Below are 19,697 nucleotides of genomic sequence, written 5' to 3' on the forward strand. Positions count from 1 at the left end.
TAAGCAACATAGTCTGGAAATATCTCAATTTATTAATCCTCCTGGTATAGTCTTTCAATTGGGTTCAATAGAATCTTCTGGTCTAGAACAAGAACATGTATATTGAACATTTTTCATAGGAAGGATATATATCATTCATTTGCTCATTTACTTATTCAGCAAGTATTTGTTACATGTCTAGTACAGATCAGGTATTGTTTTGGAAGCTGGGGTACATTGGTGAATACGAGAAAAAATTTTTTTTTGCTTTGGTGACGCTTACATCCCGGGGGTGCCTGCTCAGTCGCTTCAACCGTGTCCGACTCTTTGTGACCCCATGGGCGGTAGCCTGTCAGGCTCCTCTGTCCATGGGATTCTCCAGGCAAGAATACTGGAGTGTGTTGGCATGCCCTCCTCTGGGGGATCTTCCCAACCCAGGGATCGAACCAGGGTTTCCTATGTCTGCTGCGTTGGCAGGTGGGTTCTTTACCACTAGTGCCACCTGGGAAGCCCTATCCTGGGTTGTAATTAATAAATTAATTAATAAAGATGAAAAATAGACCAGTGTGAAGGGGTTTCTGAGTGCCTGAAGGCAGTGACAATTTTAACTGAAATGCTGCAGATAGGTCTAGCGAGAAGGTGACACGGGAACAGAGCCTTGCTAAGGCAGGAAGTCATCGTTTGCAAACCTATGATGTGCGGGCCACCTGAAGGCCCAGCATCCACAAGACCCTGTGCAGACACTGCCTACCAGGCAATTTCCCTTCCATCAGTTCAGTTTGGTTCAGTAGCTCAGTCGTGTCTGACTCTTTGCAACCCCATGGACCACAGCACCCCAGGCCTCCTTGTCCATCACCAACTCCTGGAGTCCACCCAAACCCATGTCCATTGAGTTGGTGATGCCATCCAACCATCTTATCCTCTGTCGTCCCCTTTTACTCCTCCCCTCAATCTTTCCCAGCATCAGGGTCTTTTCTAATGAGTCAGCTCTTCACATCAGGTGGCCAAAGTATTGGAGTTTCAGCTTCGACATCAGTCCTTCCAAAGAACACCCAGAACACTGCAGTCCAAGGGACTCTCAAGAGTCTTCTCCAACACCACAGTTCAAAAGCATCAATTCTTTGGCGCTCAGCTTTCTTTATAGTCCAAATCTCACATCCATATATGACTACTGGAAAAACCATAGCTTTGACTAGACAGACCTTTGTTGGTAAAGCAATGTCTCTGCTTTTTAATATGATGTCTAGGTTGGTCATAACTTTTCTTCCAAGGAGTTAGCACCTTTTAATTCAATGGCTGCAATCACCATCTGCAGTGATTTTGGAGCCCAGAAAATAAAGTCAGCCACTGTTTCCACTGTTTCCCCATCTGTTTGCCATGAAGTGATGGGACCAGATGCCATGATCTTAGTTTTCTGAATGTTGAGCTTTAAGCCAACTTTTTCACTCTCCTCTTTCACTTTCATCAAGAGGCTCTTTAGTTCCTCTTCACTTTCTGCCATAAGGGTGGTATCATCTGCATATCTGAGGTTATTGATATTTCTCCCAGCAGACTTGATTCCAGCTTGTGCTTCACCCAGCCCAGTGTTTCTCATGATGTACTCTGTAAATAAGTTAAATAAGCAGGGTGACAATATACAGTCTTGACATACTCCTTTTCCTATTTGAAATCATTCTGTTGTTCCATGTCCAGTTGTAACTGTTGCTTCCTGACCTGCATACAGATTTTTCAAGAGGTAGATCAGGTGGTCTGGTATTCCCAGCTCTTTTTGAATTTTCCAGAGTTTATTGTGATCCACACAGTTAAAAGCTTAGTCCCTTCCATACTCGGATAATAAAAGGCAGAGCATGGGGCCCTTCACTTCTGACAGCAGGGATCATGGCAAAGCTGTGCTTCCTTCTTATAAATGCCCTTTTAAGGTCTCAGCGTTCTAACAACTACTGTAGACAGTACAATTGTCCTTGTTCAAAGGAGACTTGCGTATTTATTTTCCTCTCAAGATCTTTCTTTAAAATACATACTATTTCTATGGGACTCTGAGGCTGTCTGGCAAACAGAATGTTGGCCAAATAATTCCTACCACTGCACGTATTCTCCTGGCTGGTAAGGACAATATCTTGAAATATTAATCTCCGTGACTTTCTTTTATCGACTCCCTTGTACATGACTTTGCACGAGTTAGAACATCTACGTTGCCTTGAAAAGAAGTAGGAGTTTTGCTTTTATTTCCAGAATTCTGGGAGGTGGATCATAGAGGATCCTGCTGTGATTTATGTCAGAGAGTGTTTTGCCTACGTTCTCCTCTAGGAGTTTTATAGTTTCTGGTCTTACATTTAGATCTTTAATCCATTTTGAGTTTATTTTTGTGTACGGTGTTAGAAAGTGATCTAGTTTCATTCTTTTACAAGTGGTTGACCAGTTTTCCCAGCACCGCTTGTTAAAGAGATTGTCTTTACTCCATTGTATATTCTTGCCTCCTTTGTCAAAGATAAGGTGTCCATATGTGTGTGGATTTATCTCTGGGCTTTCTATTTTGTTCCATTGATCTATATGTCTGTCCTTGTGCCAGTACCATACTGTTTTGATGACTGTGGCTTTGTAGTAGAGCCTGAAGTCAGGCAAGTTGATTCCTCCAGTTCCATTCTTATTTCTCAAGATTGCTTTGGCAATTCGAGGTTTTTTGTATTTCCATACAAATCTTGAAATTATTTGTTCTAGTTCTGTGAAAAATATGGCTGGTAGCTTGATAGGGATTGCATTGAATTTGTAAATTGCTTTGGGTAGTATACTCATTTTCACTATATTGATTCTTCCAATCCATGAACATGGTATATTTCTCCATCTATTAGTGTCCTCTTTGATTTCTTTCATCAGTGTTTTATAGTTTTCTATATATAGGTCTTTAGTTTCTTTAGGTAGATATATTCCTAAGTATTTTATTCTTTTCGTTGCAATGGGGTCTAATTAAAATTAAAAGCTTCTGCACAACAAAGGAAAATATAAGCAAGGTGAAAAGACAGCCTTCTGAATGGGAGAAAATAATAGCAAATGAAGCAACTGACAAAAAACTAATCTCAAAAATATACAAGCAACTTATGCAGCTCAATTCCAGAAAAATAAACGACCCAATCAAAAAATGGGCCAAAGAACTAAATAGACATTTCTCCAAAGAAGACATATGGATGGCTAACAAACACATGAAAAGATGCTCAACATCACTCATTATCAGAGAAATGCAAATCAAAACCACAATGAGGTACCACTTTACACCAGTCAGAATGGCTGCGATCCAAAAATCTGCAAGCAATAAATGCTGGAGAGGGTGTGGAGAAAAGGGAACCCTCCTACACTGTTGGTGGGAATGCAAACTAGTACAGCCACTATGGAGAACAGTGTGGAGATTCCTTAAAAAATTGCAAATAGAACTACCTTATGACCCAGCAATCCCACCGCTGGGCATACACACCGAGGAAACCAGAATTGAAAGAGACACATGTACCCCAATGTTCATTGCAGCACTGTTTATAATAGCCAGGACATGGAAACAACCTAGATGTCCATCAGCAGATGAATGGATAAGAAAGCTGTGGTACATATACACAATGGAGTATTACTCAGCCGTTAAAAAGAATTCATTTGAATCAGTTCTGATGAGATGGATGAAACTGGAGCCAATTATACAGAGTGAAATAAGCCAGAAAGAAAAACACCAATACAGTATACTAACACATATATATAGAATTTAGAAAGATGGCAATGACGACCCTGTATGCAAGGCAGGAAAAAAGACACAGCTGTGTATAATGGACTTTTGGACTCAGAGGGAGAGGGAGAGGGTGGGATGATTTGGGAGAATGGCATTCTAACATGTATACTATCATGTAAGAATTGAATCGCCAGTCTATGTCTGACGCAGGATATAGCATGCTTAGGGCTGGTGCATGGGGATGACCCACAGAGATGTTATGGGGAGGGAGGTGGGAGGGGGGTTCATGTTTGGGAACACATGTAAGAATTAAAGATTTTAAAATTAAAAAAAAATAAAAAACTAAAAAAAAAAAAAAGAAGAAGTAGGAGTTTTGGAGCTGGAATGAGAAGCAGAAGAAAGGGAAGATGTTTGATTTATTTTACTGCAACTCACCAACCTGAGTCAGTAGGGCCAACAAACAGGAGCTAGGCTACTGTCTCCAGGTTTTGCTGTATCACTGGGGCAACTTGATTGAGTCACTTAAGCAGAGCAGCCAAACCAATCCCTGGAATTTCCATCAACAGTTGCCTACGTGTCAGACTCATGGATCACGGTGATGGGACACTGACTGTGCACAAAACCTCACTGAGTCCCAACTGAGAGGCTACACTGGGGACCCACTCTTACTGCGACCCAGGACATAGGACAAGTGGAAGTTCCCTCCTGGTTTGGTTGTGTCTCAAGGTTTCGGCAGGATATCTATAAACTAGGCATCTGGAGTCGGGCTCCCTGTCTAAGCATGTTCCTAGCATTGGCATTTGCTTCTCCTTGCTTCTTTCCACTCAGGTCAGAGACGTTCTCCAGGAAGAATGACTTGAGCAGAGACGCTGCAGGCAGTACGTGCTGTATTCTACACAGTCCTTTCAGTGACACTATACCTGTCAGAGGCTCAGGTCACTTACATTGCCCCAGGTTTCAGGCTGGAGTAAAAGAAATAAGTGTTTGTTGAAAGACTGAGCAAAATTTTTGTGTTTTTGCTGTCCTTCACTTCCCCTGACCTTGGGGTTGGGTGAAAACACCTGGAATGATGCTCTGTGGGTCAGTATGTGGAGGAAAGGTGAGCCATCATGGGGCCAGGAAGTACTTCCCCTGCTTACATGTCCCTATGAGCGTGAGTTCTGGTGTGCACAGAAACAAACTTTGCCCTTGTACACATCTCCTCCCCGGCTGCGGTCGCCTTCATCCAACTGATCCAGACTCCTTGATGACACAAATTCACCCCCTTCTCATCCTGCCACTCTCAGCACTTCAGAGGAAGATGAGATTTCCATGTGAACAGAGAAGCTAAATTTCTGTGTTCTGGTTGTATATTTCCATGTGTGCATTAGATACTTGTCTCCAAAAGATGAGGCTCATTTCTATCTATATTTTCACCCATTAATTCCCCCTTGCTTTTCTAAATTATTTGGATTTGCTTTAACTTTATTTTCTCCCAGACATTGGAAGAATGATTAATGCAGACCATTAACCATTTTATCATTTTATTGCTCATAATCAAACCAGAATTAATTTTCCAAAATTACATGGCACATTACTATAAAGATTTACTAAAACCCAGATGCATATAAAATACTGCCTTTCTATTGTTTCTGTTTATTTTCAATTCTATCAAAAAGCAGTAAACTTCTGCTGGCAAAATTGCTTGGAAAAACCCAGCTGTTTAGCAGGCAATGTTGCTGTTTTCATTTACAGGTTTTTACCGTAGCCCAGGTGACAGGGCACCTGTACAGTCGCCTTTATTTGTACAATTAGTGACTTGATCAGAAACTCGGAAAATTCTCACGACTGGACAGGAGAGGCCCCGCTCATGCATTAGCTCACAAAGAAGGATCCCCTTAGTAGACTTTGCTCCTCTCCCGGAGGCTGTGCCTCTGTGCTCCTCCCAGGAGGATACGGTCAGTTGTCCCCCTACTCAGCAGAGGGATAGGAGGCCAGGGTGACCATTGGTAAAGTCTAGGCCATTCAAAAGGCCGCTCAGCAATGCTATTGATAAAGGCTGCAGACACCTTACCAACTGCACCCAACCCATGGTAGTCTCCCATTTGATGGATGTAGGGTGAAAAATCAAGAATTCCAGGCTTGGAGGACAGCAGACACAGAAACCCATCTGCCATGTTTGCAGTGGGAGGTTGGGCCCAGATCTGCTGCTCTGGTGAACCAGCTGAGTCATGAAAATGTGGCCTTATCTACAAGATTAGGCTCCATGCATAGTTCTAACAATCTATGGGAGTTTAATCTATGGTTTGGATCTCATATAAAGCAACACAGAAATAAAAGAAGTACATGCTAGCATGGAACTAACCATGCAGAAAGTAGAAGTGTTAATCACTCAGTCGTGTCTGACTCTTTGCGACCCTATAGACTGTAGCCCGCCAGGCTCCTCTGTCCATGGAACTCTCCAGGCACAAATGCCAGAATGGGTCGCCATTCCCTTCTCCAGGGGATCTTCCTGACCCAGGGATCAAACCTGGGTCTCCTGCATTGAAAGGCAAAGTCTTTACCATCTGAACCACCAGAGAAGCCCTAACCAGGCAGATGCCGAGCCAGCTCTCAGTACCGTATATGAGGTGACTCTGAAGGCGGACTTGTTGCTGGTCCTCGTGTTGTGAGATCCAATGGCATCGGCTGAATGGGTAGCTAGCCTCTCTGCCTTCTCCATGGAGAATTCGGCTTTCAGGGCTCTGTAAAGAATCAGACCCTAGTCCCTGCCTTCAGAGAGCTTACAGTCTTCATGCGAAGCTCAGGGCAGGGCAGGGCTGGGATTTAAGAGACTGAAAGAATTTACAAGAAACTGCGGTTGTCTTTTGTTGTGTAGCTGCTAATCTTGTTCATTTCTTTGTGACCCCATGGACTGTAGCCCGCCAGGCTCCTCTGTCCATGGGATTCTCCAGGCAAGAATACTGGAGTAGGTTGCCATTTCCTACTCCTGGGGATCTTCTCCACCTAGGGATCGAACCCCAGTCTCCTGCATTGGCCAGGAGGATTCTCCACCACTGTGCTATCTGGGAAGCCTTTGTGGTTTTCTAGTGAATGGTAAAGACCACAAGCACTGGAGGGCTAGGGGAAGGAGCCCCTGCCCAGTGGGGTGCCTCCCAGGGAAGATGGACACACAGTGACGGTGTCAGACTAACCAAGTCATACCCTGGAGTCAGCCTACTTGTGGGGTTCCAACAAGGTCGCCGAGCTTTCTGGAAGCCTCGGGGCTTCATCTTCAAAACACAGTAATATAGGACTGACCTTCTAGGGTAGTCCTGGACATAAGGCAAGCACAGCATCTAGCACAAAGCCTGGTGTGCAGTGAGCAGTAGGTAAAGGTCAGCCACTCACGTCACCATTGTCATGATCAGAACTGTCATTGTCATCACCATATAAGGAGAAGGTTGGTGTGAGCCTTGAGGAACAGGATTGTGTGGACAGATGCTCCCTTGAACTTGTAGATGGAATTTCAAGATCCAGGACTCGGAGAGACTTAGAGACCTAGCATTTTTTGCTTCTAGATTGGAGTACCTGCTATCTGGGCTTTGCATTTGAGGAAAGGGAGCATGGCTCTAAGAGATGCTGCCAAAAACATGTGCCCTGTCAGATTCCCTACTAAGTTAGGAGACTATGCTTTCCCTCCTCACCTGCCAAAGTGTATTTTAGTATCTTCTTTCACTACTCAGGCTAAAGTAATTTCTCTGCATCTATGACCCCCTCATCAAAGTTTACTAGTCATTTGTGCGACTGTTTTGGCCCTTCCTTGGGTTCTTTTGAATTTTTATTTAAAATTTTGATTGCTCTCTAACATGTAGTTCCTGCCTCAATTGTTGTTACATATATTTCCTGCCTCGATTATAGAGCACAAACTCCTAGTTGTTTCTATGTGTCTCTGCACTTCCCACAATTCTTAATATGATTCTGGGTGTGGGGTAAGCACTCAACATATTTGCTGGTTGTTTGATTTTTTTCAATTCAACATGTTGCATAAAATTTGATCAGGAAAAGTCAGATAGAAATGTTTCTGCCAATGAAAAATATGTATTGGTTTATTGAGGTTTAACATACTTCCAGTGACATGCTCCGTGATATTTATGCTCTGACATATTCTCATTCCAAACCACCCCAGAAAGTTGCCCTGTCCCTCCTCTGGCACCACAAAGCCACCACAGGTGTCATTCTATCACCACGTTAGCTCTGTCTGTTCTAGAATTTCACATGAATGGAGTTACATGGCATACACTTCCGTGTCTGCATTCCTTCACTAACATACTCTCCCTAATAAGCATCCACATTGTCGCATGTATCAGAGGCTCATTCTCTTCCACTGGGTAATGGTCCACGGCTTGAATATTCCCATCTGTTAGTCCACTTCCTTGCAGACAGCTATCTAGGTTGTTCCAACCAATAAACCATTATGCGCATTATTGTATATGCCTTGATACCAAGCAGGACCCCATGAGGCTCCTGGGCACAGAATCCTTGGAAATGGGCTGCATTCAGCCTCCATGACCTTCTCCAAGTCCCAACAGGCAGGTTCAAGCAGCTGTTAATTAGGGAAGGGAGTGAATGCGGAGACAAGAGAGATACTGTCATAAGAACAATAGTGTATCTTTGAAGCAGGGTGCTGGTTCCCAGTCAGAGGATACACACATTACATTTGAGCAGCAAGGCTATCTCTAACTCTACTTGCAGATATGTTTATCTGCCTACACATGCCCCAGCAGAGTCCACCCTCAGTATTTATCAAAGATAAACGAAAACATGGCCACAAGGAGCATGTACCATATTGCTTACTGTACACTAGGCACTGTCCTGAATGTTTTGAGCATGTTAACTCAATTCTTATCAAGATCTGTGAGGTAAGTGCCTCTACCGACTCCATTCTACTTGTGGAGAAAGCGAAGCAGAGAGAGGTTCTGGCCTTAGTCAATCCCCAGCCTCCTGCCTCCGGTCCTGCTCCACAGATGGGGGAGACTGGTCACAACCAGGGCCCTACTCCTCCCCTGCCCCCAGTAGCCCACATTCTTGTCTCCTTACTGGGAAAACCCCACAGGCTGACATTTCCACCTCCAAAAAACGAGCAGTACTCTAAACTGTTTATAAACACAAATGACTTGGGCGTTAAGCTCAGTAGTTGTCCTTGCTCAGTGGCTAAGTCTTGTCCGACTCTTTGCAACCCCATAGACTGCAGCATGCCACACTTCCCTTACTTCACTATCTCCAGGAGCTTGTTCAAACTCATGTTCATTGAGTAGTTGATGCCATCCAACCATCTCCTTCTCTGTCGCCCCCTTCTCCTGCCCTCAATCTTTCCCAGCATCAGGGTTTTTTCCAATGAATCAGCTCTTCGCATCAGAACTTTCAGTGAATATTCAGTGCGATCTTAACATATTAATATTAAACTCAATATACAAGGTAATTAGGTGCACAGGGTAATTGGCCGTAAAGTGAAGCTACAATCATGAATTTCAGATGGTTACCGGGCAGCGGTTGGGTTGGAAAGTTGAGCAGGTGGGGGTGATCCGATCTGCAGTCCACACGGCAGTCAGGACCCAGGTAACCACAACCTTTAGGGTACCTAGGACCCCGCAGCGCAGATACCCTCCGGCCCGGGCCGCACCCACTGCGAACTGGCAGTCAGCAGCTCAGTCTGTTAGAGCAGGCAACGCCCACTGCGCACGCGCGCACCGCGGACTCCTGGATCAGGGTAGCAACACGGCCTCGAGGAGCCGCGCCGGCCAATCAGCGCGGCCGGGGGCGGGGTTTTCCCGTGGCGCTCCCGGGTAGGCGGCGGGCAACTTCCGGCAATAAAGCCTGACGCTCCGCCGTCAGGTGCGGACTGTGGGGCTTCTGAGCGCCAGGTGGGTCCGGGATCGTCGGCGCGCTAGGTAAGGAGTGCGATGCTGCGCGCGCCAGGTGGGGACTGTAGGCGTTTGCGCGTCAGGTGGGGACCGAGGCAGCCTTCCGGCCTCAGCCCCGCGCCCATCCTCCGCGACACGCCGTCCAGCTTCCTTCACGACCCCACCCGGTCCTTAACCGCCTCCCGCCCCCGCCAGGTCGGCCCCCTTGCCCGCCGCCCCCCGCCCGCCGTCTCCAGCATCCCCTTCCCTCGGCCCGGCGTCTTGTGAGTCCGCCCTCCGGCTCCGCCCTCCCCAGGCCAGATTCGTCCTCCTGGCGTCAGTCGTCTGCCCTCGCTCGGCTCCGGCCCCTCTGCGGTTGCCTTCCTTGTTTTTCTTGAGCTGACGCCTCTGCATTTTGCATCCTTCTCTTCGCGGTAAGCTCCGGTTTGCCCATTCTCCCAGCCGTGGCCTGCTAAGACTCATCTGAAAGGAGTCCTGAGGAACCTTCCTTTCCTGCCTCTCGCATACCCTTCCTTGCAGCCCTAATCAGAAATAACTCGCGTTCTCTTTTCTTTCCTATTCCACTTCCCCTCTTTCGGGACTGTTTTTCCTTTTCCTTATGGCATCTGTGATTATCTCTCAGGCCTTCTTATGGTAAAGCCCATTTCTGATTTCCAGCCCTCGATTCACTCGTTTGATCTCTCTGGATAAGATTCTTCCACACTTAGAAGCCATATTCATGTTTTATCTGTCAGCGTTATTTGGAAGTCTTGTAAGGAAAAGAAAGCAACAGAAGTCAAATGCTTATCAAATGAAGAATCAGTCATTCTTACCTCAGAACAATGGAAATTATTTTCTCAAAATTGATGATGAAAGATAAATACTGGAGAAGACTCTCTTTGCCAGCTTTTTGTCTACATACGAAACTGCCTTTTATTTTCGTGGTAACTTGTGCTTGTTCCTAGTATATATAGCAATAGCTCTTGCTCTACAGTTATAGTTTTTATTGTTTTGAAAATCAGTTTAGTGGTTGAGAGAAGTACTGTTACTCCATTTCCTTTCCATCTGACTTTAAAAAAGCAAGGTATATGTAGCCTTGTAAAACTCATTAGCTCTGCTTCCTTTCATATGTTTTCCTTGTCTTGTGTTTTATATTTAGATCAACCATTACTTTCAATTCAGTTGCTCAGTGGTATCCGACTCTGCGACCCCATGGACTGCAGCACACCAGGCCTCCCTGTCCATCATCAACTCCCGAAGTTTACTCAAACTCATGTCCACTGAGTCACTGATGCCATCCAGCCACCTCATCCTCTGTCGTTCCCTTCTCCAGTCTTCAGTCTTTCTCAGTATCAGGGTCTTTTCTAATGAGTCAGTTCTTCGCATCAGGTGGCCAAAGTATTGGACTTTCAGCTTCAGCATCAGTCCTTCCAATGACTATTCAGGACTGATTTCCTTTAGAATGGACTGGCTGGATCTCCTTGCTGTCCAAGGGACTCTCAAGAGTCTTCTCCAACACCACAGTTCAAAAGCATCAATTCTTTGGCACTCAGCTTTCTTTATAGTCCAACTCTCATATCCATACATGACTACTGGAAAAACCATAGCTTTGACTAGACAGACTTTTGTTGGCCAAGTAATGTCTCTGCTTTTTAATAAAATTTCTAGGTTGGTCATTACTTTTTTTCCAAGGAGCAAGCGTCTTTTAATTTCATGGCTGCAGTCACCATCTGCAATGATTTTGGAGCCCCCCAAAATGAGGTCAGCCACTGTTTCCAATGTTTCCCCATCTATTTCCCATGAAGTGATGGGACTGGATGCCATGATCTTAGTTTTCTGAATGTTGAGCTTTAAGTCAACTTTTTCACTCTCCTCTTTCACTTTCATCAAGAGGCTCGTTAGTTCTTCTTGGCTTTCTGCTATAAGTTTATGGCATTACTTTAGATCATATCTGATGTATGACATATAAGCCAAAAAAATATAAGGGAAAAAACCCCTGCAGTTTTATGACATCTATTTTTATATAGTGTCCTGGAATTGCTGTTATAAAAGTGTTGTGATAGAGATGGATGGTGGTATCCAGGAATTGCTGTCGCAACAGTGTTGTGCTAGGGATGGATCATAGGTTGAGATTCCATGACTGTAAATCCCAGCTCCACCAACCTTGGTGCCTCAGTTCCTTTAGCTGTAAAATACAGATTTAAACTCTTAAAAGGGGATTGTAACATTTCCTGCCTTGTAGGGTAGGGTAAGGACTAAATGAGATAGTAGAGGTGAATTGTCTAGAGTAATGCCTACCCCATACTGAGATCTAGTAAATGTTTGCTGCTGTTATCATTGGTTAACAGAAAGTTAACTTTTTGAAGGAAAGACATTTTTTGGTTACTTCTGATTCGCTTGTGCAAGAGTTTGAGCTAGTAAATGAAGTTCATGGAGTCTTGTTCTGTTGCAGTGCTTCACCTCCATGTCCTGCTGTATAGAACAGACATCAAGGGAAGGTTTACAATGGATAGCCCCATATGCTCTCTGACATTAGTTGGTAAAATGTGCATAATATTGCAGAGTGTACCAGCTATTTCACAAGAGTAGCCACACTTTGAGTTGTTACTCTTACACATTTAATACTTTTCAGGAATAATTTCTAGTTTTTATTTTTGTATTTGGAAATTATTTAAAAAAAGGTAATTTTAAGTAAACTTGTAAAATGCTTGCAGTTCAGATCTTTTAGTAGAACAGATAGATATATTTCCATATAAGATGATGGGTTGTCATCATTCCAAAAGTTTAGCAATACTGTTTTTCAATATGCAGATTTGTTAGATGTCTCACACTGGGAACATTTTTGAAAATTTGAGAGCCAAGTCTTTCATATTGCAAGTCATGTTTTTTCTTTTTTTTCTTTTCCCTGATGGCTTTTTTTTTGGGGAGGCGGGGTGGTTTACTGTTTGTGATCACCGTGCTTCCAGATCTCTGCTTTGTGAACTAAAGCATAAAGATTACATTTTGAGTATTATATAAGGTTATATATTGTAATAATCTATGATGGAAAAGAATATGAAAAATATGTATATGACTGAATTACTTAGCTATACACCTGCAGCTAACACAACATTGTAAATCAACTATACATAAGTTTTTAAGAAAAGGTTATATGCAAGTATAAAGCATAAGTATGAAGATTATTCACATTTATAGGATGGAATATACACATTTGTTTTGAAACAAATCTTTTACTCTGTGTTGAAAATAAAACCCTTGAAAATGTACTATTATTATTTCCATGGCCCATTTAGCTGCGTTTCACTCCCTAGCAGCTGAAAAATTAAGGCCAAATTTGTTTCTCACAGAGTTGTTGAAGTCACTGTGATTATCTGTTAAGGTCTGGTAGTTGTAAAGGAATCAATTATCTTACTGGAAACCCCAAGATGACTCTTAACTTTACAGTAGAAACTTGGTGTAAATGTTATAGGGATTGCTTGTGAGGCCCGAATATAAATGCATTAAGTGGTGAGTGGGCTTGGTGTTCACATAGGCAAGTACAATGTGTGTCATAAAGTCTTAAAATATTTTGTTAGCTGAGGTGTTGACAAGAGGTTTCTACTGCTTAAGTAGCTGTTCTTTCTACCTCTGTTCTCCCTTTCAATTTATCTTTCAGACACTGGCAAATGATTCTCAAAATGGCACTGCTCACATTGCTAGATTGCTCAAAACTTTTAATTACTTAGAGAATAAAGTCCAATATCTCTGATATTCAACATTCTCCTAGTCTCCTTTTCAACATACCTGCCAGCCTTGCTGTAGATTTCTCTATTTTAGCCAGCCTGTTCTGCTTATTCTCAATCATGTCACATGTATTCCTGTCTTCATATTTTTCTCACCCATTGTTTCTGTGATTGGTATTTTTTGTTTCCTCTCCATTCACTTAAGGTCTAACCATGCTCCAAGGCTAAGCTCGTGTCCTCATTTTTCTTCGGGCGTTTCCCAGATGATTTGCTTTTTACTCAGAATTTCTTTTAATCGTTCTCTCTTCACTCACTCAGTATTCATATTACAAGAGTACATGTATACATATACAGTTTTTTTAATGAGAAACCAAGTTTATTAATTTAATTATACAAAAACTTCTAAATTTTACAAGAAAGGAAAAAACTAAAATAATAAATTTATTAAACCTGTGAGCATACAAATCATAAAAAAAAAAAGAAATACTGGGGATAATTCTTCAACTACATCAGGAATCAAATAATATAGGTTAACAACGTCGCCAGTTCTGTCTTTCACATCAGCGAATTGTGTTCTATAAAAATTGTCACATGGTTAACACATGTTCACCTAAGAAAATAAAAATTAAAAATAAAAATGTCTCAAGAAAATATAATGTACTTGAAATTCAAACATGAAATCACTTGAAATTCAAACATGCAGAGGTATTCACTGTTTACATTTTATCTGCTTTTAGACTTTTTTTGTGCACACATGTATAAACTTGTGCTCACATGTAGAAATACACAGAAGTATCACCTATATTTTCCTAAAACTTCTTCCACTTAATATACTATGAATATCTTTTTATGATAATAAATATTCACACAATTATTATTTATAGTCACTTACACCCCTGGTGTAGTAACATATATTAAACAAAGCCTCTTTTAGATGTTTTAATTGTTACAGTTTGTTCCTGTTAAAGAGAATTCTTCAAGGGACATTTTTCTACATAACATCTCCCCTCCCAGTTTTACTGAGATATTGGTGACATATGAAAGTGCTGTGAAAGTGCTGCACTCAATATGCTAGCAAATTTGGAAAACTCGGCAGTGGCCACAGGACTGGAAAAGGTCAGTTTTCATTCCAATCCCAAAGAAAGGCAATGGCAAAGAATGTTCAAACTACCACGCAATTGCATTCATCTCACACACTAGCAAAGTAATGGTCAAAATTCTCCAAGCCAGGCTTCAACAGTCCAGGAACCGAGAACTTCTAGATGTTCAAGCTGAATTTAGAAAAGGCAGAGGAACTAGAGATCAAATTGCCAACATCCATTATATCCTAGAAAAAGCAAGAGAATTCCAGAAAAACGTCTAGTTCTGCTTTATTGACTACGCCAAAGCCTTGACTGTTTGGATCACAACAAACGGGAAAATTCTTCAAGAGATAGGAATACCAGAGCACCTGACCTGCCTCCTGAGAAATCTGTATGGAGCTCAAGAAGCAGCAGTTAGGACTGGACATGGAACAATGGATTGGATCCAAGTTGGGAAAGGAGACAAGTCTGTATTTTGTCACCCTGCTTATTTAACTTATATGCCGAGTACATCATGTGAAACGCTGGGCTGGAGGAAGCACAAGCTGGAATCAGGATTGCTGTGAGAAGAACCTCAGGTATGCAGATGACATCACTCTCATGGCAGAAAGTGAAGAGGAACTAAAGAGCCTCTTGATGAAAGTGAAAGAGGAGAGTGAAAAAGCTGACTTAAAGCTCAACATTCAGAAAACAAAGATCATGGCATCTGGTCCCATCACTTCATGGCAAATAGATGGGGAAACAATGGAAACAGTGACAGACTTTATTTTGGGGGGCTCCAAAATCACTGCAGATGGTGACTGCAGCCATGACATTAAAAGATGCTTGCCCTTTGGAAGAAAAGCTATGGCCAAGCTAGACAGCATATAAAAAGCAGATATTACTTTGCTGACAAAGGTCCGTATAGTCAAAGCTATGATTTTTCCATTGGTCATGTATGGATATGACAGTTGGACCATAAAGGAAGCTAAGTGCTGAAAAATTGATGCTTTTGAACTGTGATGTAGGAGAAGACTCTTTAGAGTCCCTTGGGCTGCAAAGTCAATTGTAAAGAAAATCGGTCCTGAATATTCATTGGAAGGACTGCTGCTGAAGCAGAAGCTCCAATACTTTAGCTACCTGATGAAGAACTGAGTCATTTGAAAAGACTTTGATGCTGGGAAAGACTAAAGGCAGGAAGAGAAGGGGACAACAGAGGATGAGATGGTTGGATGGCATCACCAACTCGATGGACATGAGTTTGAACAAGCTCTGGGAGTTGGTGATGGACAAGAAAGCCTGGTGTGCTGCAGTCCATGGGGTCGCAAAGAGTCGGACACAACTGAGCAACTGAACTGAACTGATAGCACTGATATAAGTTTTTAAATGTTTTTATTTTGTATTGGGGTATAGCTGATTCACAATGTTGTGATAATATCCAGTAAACAGTGAAAGTATCAGGTGAACTGAGCCATACGTATACATGTATCCATTCTCTCCCAACCCCCCTTCCTATCCGGGCTGGTGCATAACATTGAGCAGAGTTCATGTGCTGTACAGGAGGTCCGTGTTAGTTGTCCATTTTAAATATAACAGAGTGTACATGTCCATCCCAAACTCCAAAACTATGTCTTCCCTTCACCCTCCCCCACCCTCTCCAACCGTAAGTTTGTTTTCTAAGTCTGTGAGTCTTACTGAGTGTATCATCTCTTTTTAGATTCCACACATCACGGATGTCATACGATAATTCTTCTCTGACTTAACTTCACTCAGTATGACAATCTCTACATCCACCCATGTTGCTGCAAATGGAATTATTTCATTCTTCCTAGGGGCTGAGTAATATTCCATTGTATATATGTACCACATCTTTAATTAGGCCTCTGTCCATTGCTTCCATGTCTTGGCTATTGTCAGCACTGCTGCAGCAAATATTGGGGTGCATGTATTTTTTCAGATCATGTTTTTCTCCAAATATATGCCCAGGACTAGGATTGCAGAATCATATGGTAGCTTTCTTTTCACTTTTTTAAACCAAATGTTATATGTAGAGCATGATGATCTGGTTTATATACATCACGAAATGAGTACCACAGTTGGTTTAGTGAGCATCTATTATGTCATATAGATAGAACAGAAAAGAAATAGGAAAAAAAGTATTTTTCCTCATGATGAGAAGTCACAAGATTCACTGTCTTTATAACATTCGTGTATAATGTACAGCAGCTTCAACTAGCTTGTTGTACACCACATCCATAGCACCTGTTCATTCTATAACTGTCAGTTCGTGCATTTTGACTACCTTCATCTGCAATTATGTTTAAATGTATTTACATATATTGTATGTGGAGGGGGCTTTCATTTGTTTTTTTCATTTCGTCAAAGGAGTATACTGGTATACCTTTAGGGAAGGGATGCATAATGTAATAACCAGTTCAGTTCAGTCTCTCAGTCATGTCCGACTCTTTGCGACCCCATGGACTGCAGCACACCAGGCCTCTCTGTCAATCACCAACTCCCTGAGCTTGTTCAAACTCATGTCCATCGAGTCGGTGATACCATCCAACCATCTCATCCTCTGTCGTCCCCTTCTCTTCCTGCCTTCAATCTTTCCCAGCATCAGGGTCTTTTCTAATAAGTTAGCTCTTCACATCAGGTGGCCAAAGTATTGGACTTTCAGCTTCAGCATTCAGTGAATATTCAGGACTGATTTCCTTTAGGATGGACTGGCTGGATCTCCCTGGTATCCAAGGGACTCTCAAGAGTCTTCTCCAGTACCACAGTTCAAAAGCATCAGTTCTTCGGCACTCAGCTTTCTTTATAGTCCAACTCTCATCTCCGTACATGACCACTGGAAAAACCATAGCTTTGACTAGACAGACCTTTATTGGCAAAGTAATGTTTCTGCTTTTTAATAAGCTTTCTAGGTTGGTCATAACTTTTCTCCCAAGGAGCAAGTGTCTTTTAATTTCATGGCTGCAGTCACCATCTGCAGTGATTTTGGAGCTCAAAAAAATAAAGTCTGTCACTGTTTTCCAGTGTTTCCCCCCCTATTTGCCATGAAGTGATGGGATCGGATGCTATGATCTCAGTTTTCTGAATGTTGAGTTTTAAGTCAACTTCTTCACTCTCCTCTTTCACTTTCATCAGAGGCTCTTTAGTTCTTTGCTTTCTTCCGTAAGAGTGGTGTCATCTGCATATCTGAGGTTATTGATATTTCTCCTGGCAATCTTGATTCTAGCTTTTGCTTCATCCAGACCAGCATTTCTCTTGATGTACTCTGCATATAAGTTAAATAAGCAGGGTGACAATATACAGCCTTGATATACTCCTTTCCTGATTTGAAACCAATCTGTTGTTCCATGTCCAGTTCTAACTGTTGCTTCTTGACCTGCTTACAGATTTCTCAGGAGGCAGGTCAGGTGGTGTTGTAGTCCCATCTGTTGAAGAATTTTCCACAGTTTGTTGTGATCTACACAGTCAAGGTTTTGGCATAGTCAATAAAGCAGAAGTAGATGTTTTTCTGGAAGTCTCTTGCATTTTCAATGATCCAGTGGATGTTAGCAATTTGATCTCTGTTTTTTTTGCCTTTTCCAGTTTGAACATCTGGAAGTTCATGGTTCACGTACTGTTGAAGCCTGGCTTGGAGAATTTTGAACATTTCTTTGATAGCATGTGAGATGAGTGCAGTTTTTCAGTAGTTTGAGCATTCTTTAGCATTGCCTTTCTTTGGGATTGGCATAACACATTCAGTCTGTGTTTATATATTTGTCATTGAAGCAATTGTATCTTGGACCTATTGGCAATATTCTGTACAGTTGCCATTTGATTCTTCTAAAATGCAGTTTAAATATGATATTGAAAGATACTTTGGCAATTGTAAGAGTGGTCCTAACAGACATTTTTCTCTTGTTTGTGTTTTATCTGGATTGACTGGACAGAGGTGGCGGCTTTTGCTTTTCAGGGTGATCTGTAGTTGTGAAACAAGAGTATAATACGAGCTTTATTTATGTACTGTTGAGATTTAAGGAATTGTTTTCAATTATTTTCTAAAGCAAGGATTTAAATAATATATGACTAAAAAAAAGATGTATTCTGATTATTAATTAGTTTAACAAGGTTTTGAGATCCTCTTGGTATGGCGGAAAATTACTTCATACGTTTCATGTTGGGCACTTGCAGTTAACTCAGGAATATTGTTGAAGGCTTATAATTTCTCCCTGAAATTGTTTTGTCTTTTTAAAGCCCGTGTAAATGCCTGTTTAATAGCTCATTTTTTGTGAGTTATATTAAATATATTTGGGAGACGGTATTGAAACACTTCAATCTCCTGTGTACTCTGTGATATGATGTGTGATATTAGGGAAATACCCCAGATTTACTTTGGACATGAGGTTAATATAACACAGTTACTCTATTGAAACTTCCTGTTGAATTATCAAGTACCTTTTTGTACAGCTGAATACAGTGTATACTGTAAAGTTCTTACCGTACTGGCTTCCTTATCACACTTACTTCTCTGTTGATCGTCTCTTTTTTGAATCCGTCCTTGTCTTGCCTTCCCACTTCCGCTGCATCTGTGGCCCTTCCTTTTTGGTGTCCTTTCCTGGCTCATCTTCATCTGCCGGTCCCTCACATGCCAGTGAGTCTTAGCGCTTGTGCCTTGACTCTCCTTGCCCCGCTCTGTTTGGTCTCTGTCTGAGACGCGGTTCCTGTGGTCATACTGTCTGGATGCTGATGGTTTTCCTACCTTACTCTCTTGCCTCACCCTCTCCTCTGAGTGATGGATCTGCTTGTGTTTCATTCATTCTTCCATTCATTCAGTGATCGGTGAGCTCCCTGTGTGCCTGGAATCATTCCAGGTATTGGGATACAGAGTTGAACAAGACATGGTATTTTCTTGAGGAAGGTGGGCAGCAGCCCTGTAATTTCAGAGGACTCTTATTACTGGGAAGACGTGAGGTGCTGGCAGAGAGACTGAGTAGCCTGAGGTCTTTGTGAAGCTCAGATCTGGTTGAGTCGCCTCCCTGCAGAGGTCCCTTTGTTGGCCACTCTGTGTCCTCAGAGTGCAGTCCAGCTCCTTTGAGTCGTCTGCAGAGGTGGCCTCTGCGTTCTCATGCCAGCCACTGCCCACTCCTCCCCTTACGTGGTCAGCTTCACCAAACTCGACTGTGTACAGGGCTGAGCATCAGTGTCTTGTGCCTTTGCTTCTAACTTCTGAGTGGATTTTCTGTTTAGTGTCATTTCCCGCTTTCTTCCTCACTCTCTGACTGCTTGTTCTTCAGGCGTGAGCTGGGATGTCAGCCCTGGGACACCTTTCATGACACTTGCAGGACTGGGCTAGTAAACCCACCAGTCCTCATCTGTC

The 19,697-nt window shown here is 42.4% G+C and overlaps 1 protein-coding gene and 1 long non-coding RNA gene across 23 annotated transcripts in view; one reads left to right on the plus strand and one right to left on the minus strand.

The window, feature by feature from the left end:
• Positions 1 to 7,724: 7,724 nt before the first annotated feature.
• LOC138427765 (uncharacterized) lies at positions 7,725 to 9,732 on the minus strand. Its single transcript, XR_011252170.1, has 2 exons — positions 9,187 to 9,732; positions 7,725 to 8,249 (listed from the first exon to the last, which is right to left on the minus strand). It is a non-coding gene; the product is annotated as an uncharacterized lncRNA (long non-coding RNA).
• Positions 9,406 to 19,697, plus strand: part of FBXO25 (F-box protein 25) — a 32,991-nt gene continuing 22,699 nt past the window's right edge. For 7 of the 22 annotated variants that reach the window (XM_069567369.1, XM_069567419.1, XM_069567397.1 and 4 more), the window contains exon 1: positions 9,599 to 9,980. The gene's annotated coding sequence lies outside the window, so the exon portion shown is untranslated. The other 15 variants (XM_069567358.1, XM_069567389.1, XM_069567450.1 and 12 more) reach the window with 9 other exon arrangements.

This window comes from Ovis canadensis, chromosome 1 (genome assembly GCF_042477335.2).
Source record: "Ovis canadensis isolate MfBH-ARS-UI-01 breed Bighorn chromosome 1, ARS-UI_OviCan_v2, whole genome shotgun sequence".
NCBI classification, from domain to species: Eukaryota; Metazoa; Chordata; class Mammalia; order Artiodactyla; family Bovidae; genus Ovis; species Ovis canadensis.